This window comes from Aulonocara sp. 'chitande type north' Nkhata Bay, linkage group LG9 (assembly GCF_057382095.1).
Source record: "Aulonocara sp. 'chitande type north' Nkhata Bay isolate Kocher_YH1m ecotype deep benthic linkage group LG9, A_spYH_male_GT1.1, whole genome shotgun sequence".
Taxonomy (NCBI): domain Eukaryota; kingdom Metazoa; phylum Chordata; class Actinopteri; order Cichliformes; family Cichlidae; genus Aulonocara; species Aulonocara sp. 'chitande type north' Nkhata Bay.
The window spans coordinates 75,919-84,448 of record NC_141352.1 but is presented as its reverse complement, the minus strand read 5'-3'; the positions used below and the strand labels follow the sequence as shown (position 1 = coordinate 84,448).

Below are 8,530 nucleotides of genomic sequence, written 5' to 3'. Positions count from 1 at the left end.
ACAGTAAGGTCTGAAGTGCAAAATTTGAATTACATTCCTTTGTATCTCTCCCTCTCTCTCTCTCTCTCTCTCTCTCTCTCTCTGTCTCTCTCTCTCTCTCTCTGTCAACACACACACACACACACACACTCACACACACCAAAGCACACAGACAGAAGCTGGTCACAACTGCTGTGCAACTGGGATTGAACCAGGGGGGCTCCCTCTGCTGGCTCAATGCGGTACAAAGTGTCAGAAGCTGTTAGATATCTGCTTTTGACAATCAATTGCACCTGTCATCCACAGGAGGGCGCCTAGCTGGGAAGTCCAGTACATTCCATATTAAAGTTGTTGCAAGTGCATTTTTTGTGTAAAAGACAGACACACACACACACACACACACACACACACACACACACTGTAAGGTCTGAAGTGCAAAATTTGAATTACATTCCTTTGTATCTCTCCCTCTCTCTCTCTCTCTCTCTCTCTCTGTCTCTCTCTCTCTCTCTCTCTCTCTGTCAACACACACACACACACACACACACACACACACACACACTCAATGGAGTATAAAATAAAGACCGGGGCAGTTCTCTCACTGGAGTCTCTTAGAGTGGAGGCTGCCCTTGCTAGCAAGAAGTTCTGTGTGTTTCTCTTCTCTGAGTCTTTACTGAAGAAGTGTTTTATAACATTTTCCTTAACAACTGACATGTGTTTTTTGTGTAAAAGAGAGAGAGACACACACACACACACACACACACACACACACACACACACACACACTCACACTCAGCGGCTCAGAGATGAGGGAAAAACAACAGAAATCAGGATAGATTTTAATGTCAGGAGATGCCCTGTGATGCTGGGGCCATTGTGTAAGATTGGAATGTGTACCAGTGGCTGGTGGGTGGTCCTTGAAGGTCCCGGGAGGAGGCGGCGAGGAGGCAGCGGGTGGCTGGGCTTGAGCTGTGGATCAGGGACGTCATTAATTCTGCCTGGTGCTGCGTGTGCCCTGTGCAGCTTGGATGTCTGCCGCTGACGCTCTGTGGTTCCTGTTCTGCTGATCTCCTGGTCCACACACGGCTTCAGGGTGCACTGTACAAGCGGAGAAGAAATGCATCATTGGTTACCAAAATAAAACAGTGTCTTTCTGCCTGTGTCATTCTGTTTGGTTTCTTTGAGCGTTTGTTTCTTAAATACACAGCAAGTGTCACTCTCTCTCTCTGTCACACACACACACACACACACACACCAAAGCAAACACACCAAAGCGCACACACACACACACACACACACAGACACTGTGAGGTCTGCAGTTCAAAATTTGAATCTCAGAGCTTGGTGTTTTTGTCTCCCTCCAGTGGACAAATGCAGGTATGATTAGGGTTGGTTAGGTTAAGGGGATTTAGCCAGAGCTTGACGGAATAAAATGGAATAACTGGGAAAGTAAGTGTCGTAGAGGGATGAAAGTGGTGTCTACGTGGGGATTTTCTGCCGCTCCGCACGCGCTGGTGAAGACCCCATGTCGATAGCACCAACGGTTCTGGACTTGGTGTAAATGGGTCCAAATTTGACGGAATAAAAAGGTCAAAGTGGCAGATAGGAGTGTCCGATCGGGCCGATTCCACCACCACTGTACTCAGCAGGCCCTGCCGGGTCGTTAGACACGCAGCATGGCAGGGATCGGTGACATAACATGTAGCAGTTTCCCTTCACAGAAGCGTCTGCAGCAGGTGGGTGGAGGAGGAGGCAGCAGAACCAGGCCTTTGGAGCACTGTGTCATCTCCTGGTCCTGATGCTTTGAATCTCCCTCTCTGTCTGTCTGTCTGTCTGTCTGTCTGTCACACACACACACACACACACACACACACACACACACAGAAGCTGGTCAAGTGCTGTGCAACTGGGATTGCACCTGTCGTCCACAGGAGGGCGCCTAGCTGGGAAGTCCAGTACATTCCATATTAAAGTTGTTGCAAGTGCATTTTTTGTGTAAAAGACAGACACACACACACACACACACACACACACACACACACACACAGTAAGGTCTGAAGTGCAAAATTTGAATTACATTCCTTTGTATCTCTCCCTCTCTCTCTCTCTCTCTCTCTCTCTCTGTCAACACACACACACACACACACACACACACACACACACACACACACACACACACACACACAGTAAGGTCTGAAGTGCAAAATTTGAATTACATTCCTTTGTATCTCTCCCTCTCTCTCTCTCTCTCTCTCTCTGTCTCTCTCTCTCTCTGTCAACACACACACACACACACACTCACACACACCAAAGCACACAGACAGAAGCTGGTCACAACTGCTGTGCAGCTGGGATTGAACCAGGGGGGCTCCCTCTGCTGGCTCAATGCGGTACAAAGTGTCAGAAGCTGTTAGATATCTGCTTTTGACAATCAATTGCACCTGTCATCCACAGGAGGGCGCCTAGCTGGGAAGTCCAGTACATTCCATATTAAAGTTGTTGCAAGTGCATTTTTTGTGTAAAAGACAGACACACACACACACACACACACACACACTGTAAGGTCTGAAGTGCAAAATTTGAATTACATTCCTTTGTATCTCTCCCTCTCTCTCTCTCTCTCTCTCTCTCTCTCTCTCTCTCTCTCTCTCTGTCTCTCTCTCTCTCTCTCTCTCTCTCTCTCTGTCTCTCTCTCTCTGTCAACACACACACACACACACACACACACACACACACACACACACACACACACACACACTGTAAGGTCTGAAGTGCAAAATTTGAATTACATTCCTTTGTATCTCTCCCTCTCTCTCTCTCTCTCTCTCTGTCTCTCTCTCTCTGTCAACACACACACACACACACACACACACACACACACGCTCAATGGAGTATAAAATAAAGACCGGGGCAGTTCTCTCACTGGAGTCTCTTAGAGTGGAGGCTGCCCTTGCTAGCAAGAAGTTCTGTGTGTTTCTCTTCTCTGAGTCTTTACTGAAGAAGTGTTTTATAACATTTTCCTTAACAACTGACATGTGTTTTTTGTGTAAAAGAGAGAGAGACACACACACACACACACACACACACACACACACACACACACACACACACACTCACACTCAGCGGCTCAGAGATGAGGGAAAAACAACAGAAATCAGGATAGATTTTAATGTCAGGAGATGCCCTGTGATGCTGGGGCCATTGTGTAAGATTGGAATGTGTACCAGTGGCTGGTGGGTGGTCCTTGAAGGTCCCGGGAGGAGGCGGCGAGGAGGCAGCGGGTGGCTGGGCTTGAGCTGTGGATCAGGGACGTCATTAATTCTGCCTGGTGCTGCGTGTGCCCTGTGCAGCTTGGATGTCTGCCGCTGACGCTCTGTGGTTCCTGTTCTGCTGATCTCCTGGTCCACACACGGCTTCAGGGTGCACTGTACAAGGGAAGAAGAAATGCATCATTGGTTACCAAAATAAAACAGTGTCTTTCTGCCTGTGTCATTCTGTTTGGTTTCTTTGAGCGTTTGTTTCTTAAATACACAGCAAGTGTCACTCTCTCTCTCTCTCTCTCTGTCACACACACACACACACACACACACCAAAGCACACACACCAAAGCGCGCACACACACACACACACACACACCAAAGCGCACACACACACACACACACACACACACACACACACACACACAGACACAGACACTGTGAGGTTTGCAGTGCAAAATTTGAATTTTAGTGCATGGTGATTTGTCTCCCTCCAGTGGCCCACGGCAGGTATGATGAGGCTTAAATGATAGGTTATGGGGAAAAAGCCAGGAGAGGATGGGACAAAAGTGGAATAACTGAAAAAGTAAGAGGTGTAGAGGGCTGATGTTGGTGTCTAGGTGGGGGTTTTGGTGGGTGCCGGACGCTGTGGCGAAGAAGCCACGCCGATGGCTTCTTCGGTTCTGGAGATATGGCGAATCGGACCAAAAAGGATGGGACAAAAGGGTCCCAGTCGGAGAAAGGAAGGTGCAGAGGGCCTGGGTCCACCACCACTGTACTCAGCAGGCCCTGCCGGGTCGTTAGACACGCAGCATGGCAGGGATTGGTGACATAACATGTAGCAGTTTCCCTTCACAGAAGCCTCTGCAGCAGGTTGGTACAGGAGCAGGCACCAGAAGCAGGCCTGTGGAGCACTATGTCATCTGCTCGGCCTTGCTTCAGGATGCACTGTACAATTCGATAGCAAGACCTCATGGGTTACCACAAAAAAAACAGTGTCTTTCTGCCTCTGTCGTTCTCTTTGGTTTGTTTGAGCGCTTGTTTTTTAAATACACAGCAAGTGTCTCTCTCTCTCTCTCTCTGTCTGTCTCTCTGTCACACAAACACACACACACACACACACACACACACACACAGAAGCAGAGCAGCTGCTGTGCCACTGGGATTGAACAAGAGGTGCTCCCTCTGCTGGCTCAATGCGGTACAAAGTGTCAGAAGGTGTTATACCGGCGAAAATAACATCTTTCAATTGCATGTTTGGTCCACAGGATGGCGCCTAGCAAGCAAGTCCTGTACATTGCATATTAAAAGTTGTTGCAAGTGCACTCACATGTATTTTTTGTGTAAAAGAGACACACACACACACACACACACACACACACACACACACACACACACACACACACACACACTCAATGGAGTATAAAATAAAGACCGGGGCAGTTCTCTCACTGGAGTCTCTTAGAGTGGAGGCTGCCCTTGCTAGCAAGAAGTTCTGTGTGTTTCTCTTCTCTGAGTCTTTACTGAAGAAGTGTTTTATAACATTTTCCTTAACAACTGACATGTGTTTTTTGTGTAAAAGAGAGAGAGACACACACACACACACACACACACACACACACACACTCACACTCACAGGCTCAGAGATGAGGGAAAAACAACAGAAATCAGGATAGATTTTAATGTCAGGAGATGCCCTGTGATGCTGGGGCCATTGTGTAAGATTGGAATGTGTACCAGTGGCTGGTGGGTGGTCCTTGAAGGTCCCGGGAGGAGGCGGCGAGGAGGCAGCGGGTGGCTGGGCTTGAGCTGTGGATCAGGGACGTCATTAATTCTGCCTGGTGCTGCGTGTGCCCTGTGCAGCTTGGATGTCTGCCGCTGACGCTCTGTGGTTCCTGTTCTGCTGATCTCCTGGTCCACACACGGCTTCAGGGTGTACTGTACAAGGGGAGAAGAAATGCATCATTGGTTACCAAAATAAAACAGTGTCTTTCTGCCTGTGTCATTCTGTTTGGTTTCTTTGAGCGTTTGTTTCTTAAATACACAGCAAGTGTCACTCTCTCTCTCTCTCTGTCACACACACACACACACACACACACACACACACACACACACACACACACACACACACACACACACAGACACTGTGAGGTCTGCAGTTCAAAATTTGAATCTCAGAGCTTGGTGTTTTTGTCTCCCTCCAGTGGACAAATGCAGGTATGATGAGGGTTGGTTAGGTTAGGGGGTAATAGCCAGAGCTTGACGGAATAAAATGGAATAACTGGGAAAGTAAGTGTCGTAGAGGGATGAAAGTGGTGTCTACGGGGGGGTTTCGGGGTGCTCCGGACACCCTGGTGAAGACCCCATGTCGATAGCACCAACGGTTCTGGACTTGGTGTAAATGGGTCCAAATTTGACGGAATAAAAAGGTCAAAGTGGCAGATAGGAGTGTCCGATCGGGCCGATTCCACCACCACTGTACTCAGCAGGCCCTGCCGGGTCGTTAGACACGCAGCATGGCAGGGATCGGTGACATAACATGTAGCAGTTTCCCTTCACAGAAGCGTCTGCAGCAGGTGGGTGGAGGAGGAGGCAGCAGAACCAGGCCTTTGGAGCACTGTGTCATCTCCTGGTCCTGATGCTTTGAATCTCCCTCTCTGTCTGTCTGTCTGTCTGTCTGTCACACACACACACACACACACACAGAAGCTGGTCAAGTGCTGTGCAACTGGGATTGCACCTGTCGTCCACAGGAGGGCGCCTAGCTGGGAAGTCCAGTACATTCCATATTAAAGTTGTTGCAAGTGCATTTTTTGTGTAAAAGACAGACACACACACACACACACACACACACACACACACACACACACACACAGTAAGGTCTGAAGTGCAAAATTTGAATTACATTCCTTTGTATCTCTCCCTCTCTCTCTCTCTCTCTCTCTCTCTCTCTCTCTCTGTCTCTCTCTCTCTCTCTCTCTGTCAACACACACACACACACACACACTCACACACACCAAAGCACACAGACAGAAGCTGGTCACAACTGCTGTGCAACTGGGATTGAACCAGGGGGGCTCCCTCTGCTGGCTCAATGCGGTACAAAGTGTCAGAAGCTGTTAGATATCTGCTTTTGACAATCAATTGCACCTGTCATCCACAGGAGGGCGCCTAGCTGGGAAGTCCAGTACATTCCATATTAAAGTTGTTGCAAGTGCATTTTTTGTGTAAAAGACAGACACACACACACACACACACACACACACACACACACACTGTAAGGTCTGAAGTGCAAAATTTGAATTACATTCCTTTGTATCTCTCCCTCTCTCTCTCTCTCTCTCTCTCTCTCTCTCTCTCTCTCTCTCTCTCTCTCTGTCAACACACACACACACACACACACACACACACACACACACACTCAATGGAGTATAAAATAAAGACCGGGGCAGTTCTCTCACTGGAGTCTCTTAGAGTGGAGGCTGCCCTTGCTAGCAAGAAGTTCTGTGTGTTTCTCTTCTCTGAGTCTTTACTGAAGAAGTGTTTTATAACATTTTCCTTAACAACTGACATGTGTTTTTTGTGTAAAAGAGAGAGAGACACACACACACACACACACACACACACACACACACACTCACACTCACACTCAGCGGCTCAGAGATGAGGGAAAAACAACAGAAATCAGGATAGATTTTAATGTCAGGAGATGCCCTGTGATGCTGGGGCCATTGTGTAAGATTGGAATGTGTACCAGTGGCTGGTGGGTGGTCCTTGAAGGTCCCAGGAGGAGGCGGCGAGGAGGCAGCGGGTGGCTGGGCTTCGGCCTTGGCCCAGGAACGTCATTTATTCTGCGTGGTGCCGCGTGTGCCCTGTGCAGCTTCGATGTGTGCGGCTGACGCTCTGTGGTTCCTGTTCCTGTCATAAAAGGCCCTGTACAAGGGGATAAGAAATGCATCATTGGTTACCAAAATAAAACAGTGTCTTTCTGCCTGTGTCATTCTGTTTGGTTTCTTTGAGCGTTTGTTTCTTAAATACACAGCAAGTGTCACTCTCTCTCTCTCTCTCTCTGTCACACACACACACACACACACACACACACACCAAAGCACACACACCAAAGCGCGCACACACACACACACACACACACACACCAAAGCGCGCACACACACACACACACACACACACACCAAAGCGCGCACACACACACACACACACACACACACACACACACACACACACACACACAGACACAGACACTGTGAGGTTTGCAGTGCAAAATTTGAATTTTAGTGCATGGTGATTTGTCTCCCTCCAGTGGCCCACGGCAGGTATGATGAGGCTTAAATGATAGGTTATGGGGAAAAAGCCAGGAGAGGATGGGACAAAAGTGGAATAACTGAAAAAGTAAGAGGTGTAGAGGGCTGATGTTGGTGTCTAGGTGGGGGTTTTGGTGGGTGCCGGACGCTGTGGCGAAGAGGCCACGCCGATGGCTTCTTCGGTTCTGGAGATATGGCGAATCGGACCAAAAAGGATGGGACAAAACGGTCCCAGTCGGAGAAAGGAAGGTGCAGAGGGCCTGGGTCCACCACCACTGTACTCAGCAGGCCCTGCCGGGTCGTTAGACACGCAGCATGGCAGGGATCGGTGACATAACATGTAGCAGTTTCCCTTCACAGAAGCGTCTGCAGCAGGTGGGTGGAGGAGGAGGCAGCAGAACCAGGCCTTTGGAGCACTGTGTCATCTCCTGGTCCTGATGCTTTGAATCTCCCTCTCTGTCTGTCTGTCTGTCTGTCTGTCACACACACACACACACACACAGAAGCTGGTCAAGTGCTGTGCAACTGGGATTGCACCTGTCGTCCACAGGAGGGCGCCTAGCTGGGAAGTCCAGTACATTCCATATTAAAGTTGTTGCAAGTGCATTTTTTGTGTAAAAGACAGACACACACACACACACACACACACACACACACACACACAGTAAGGTCTGAAGTGCAAAATTTGAATTACATTCCTTTGTATCTCTCCCTCTCTCTCTCTCTCTCTCTCTCTCTCTCTCTCTCTCTCTGTCTCTCTCTCTCTCTCTCTGTCAACACACACACACACACACACACACTCACACACACCAAAGCACACAGACAGAAGCTGGTCACAACTGCTGTGCAACTGGGATTGAACCAGGGGGGCTCCCTCTGCTGGCTCAATGCGGTACAAAGTGTCAGAAGCTGTTAGATATCTGCTTTTGACAATCAATTGCACCTGTCATCCACAGGAGGGCGCCTAGCTGGGAA

At 48.8% G+C, this 8,530-nt stretch overlaps 1 long non-coding RNA gene across 1 annotated transcript in view; it reads right to left on the bottom strand.

Moving 5' to 3' along the window:
* Positions 1-6,989: 6,989 nt before the first annotated feature.
* LOC147321343 (uncharacterized) overlaps positions 6,990-8,530 on the bottom strand; it is a 50,559-nt gene continuing 49,018 nt past the window's right edge. The window contains exon 3 of the long non-coding RNA XR_015130863.1: positions 6,990-7,169. This is a non-coding gene — a long non-coding RNA (uncharacterized LOC147321343). The remainder of the gene's footprint in view (positions 7,170-8,530) is intronic.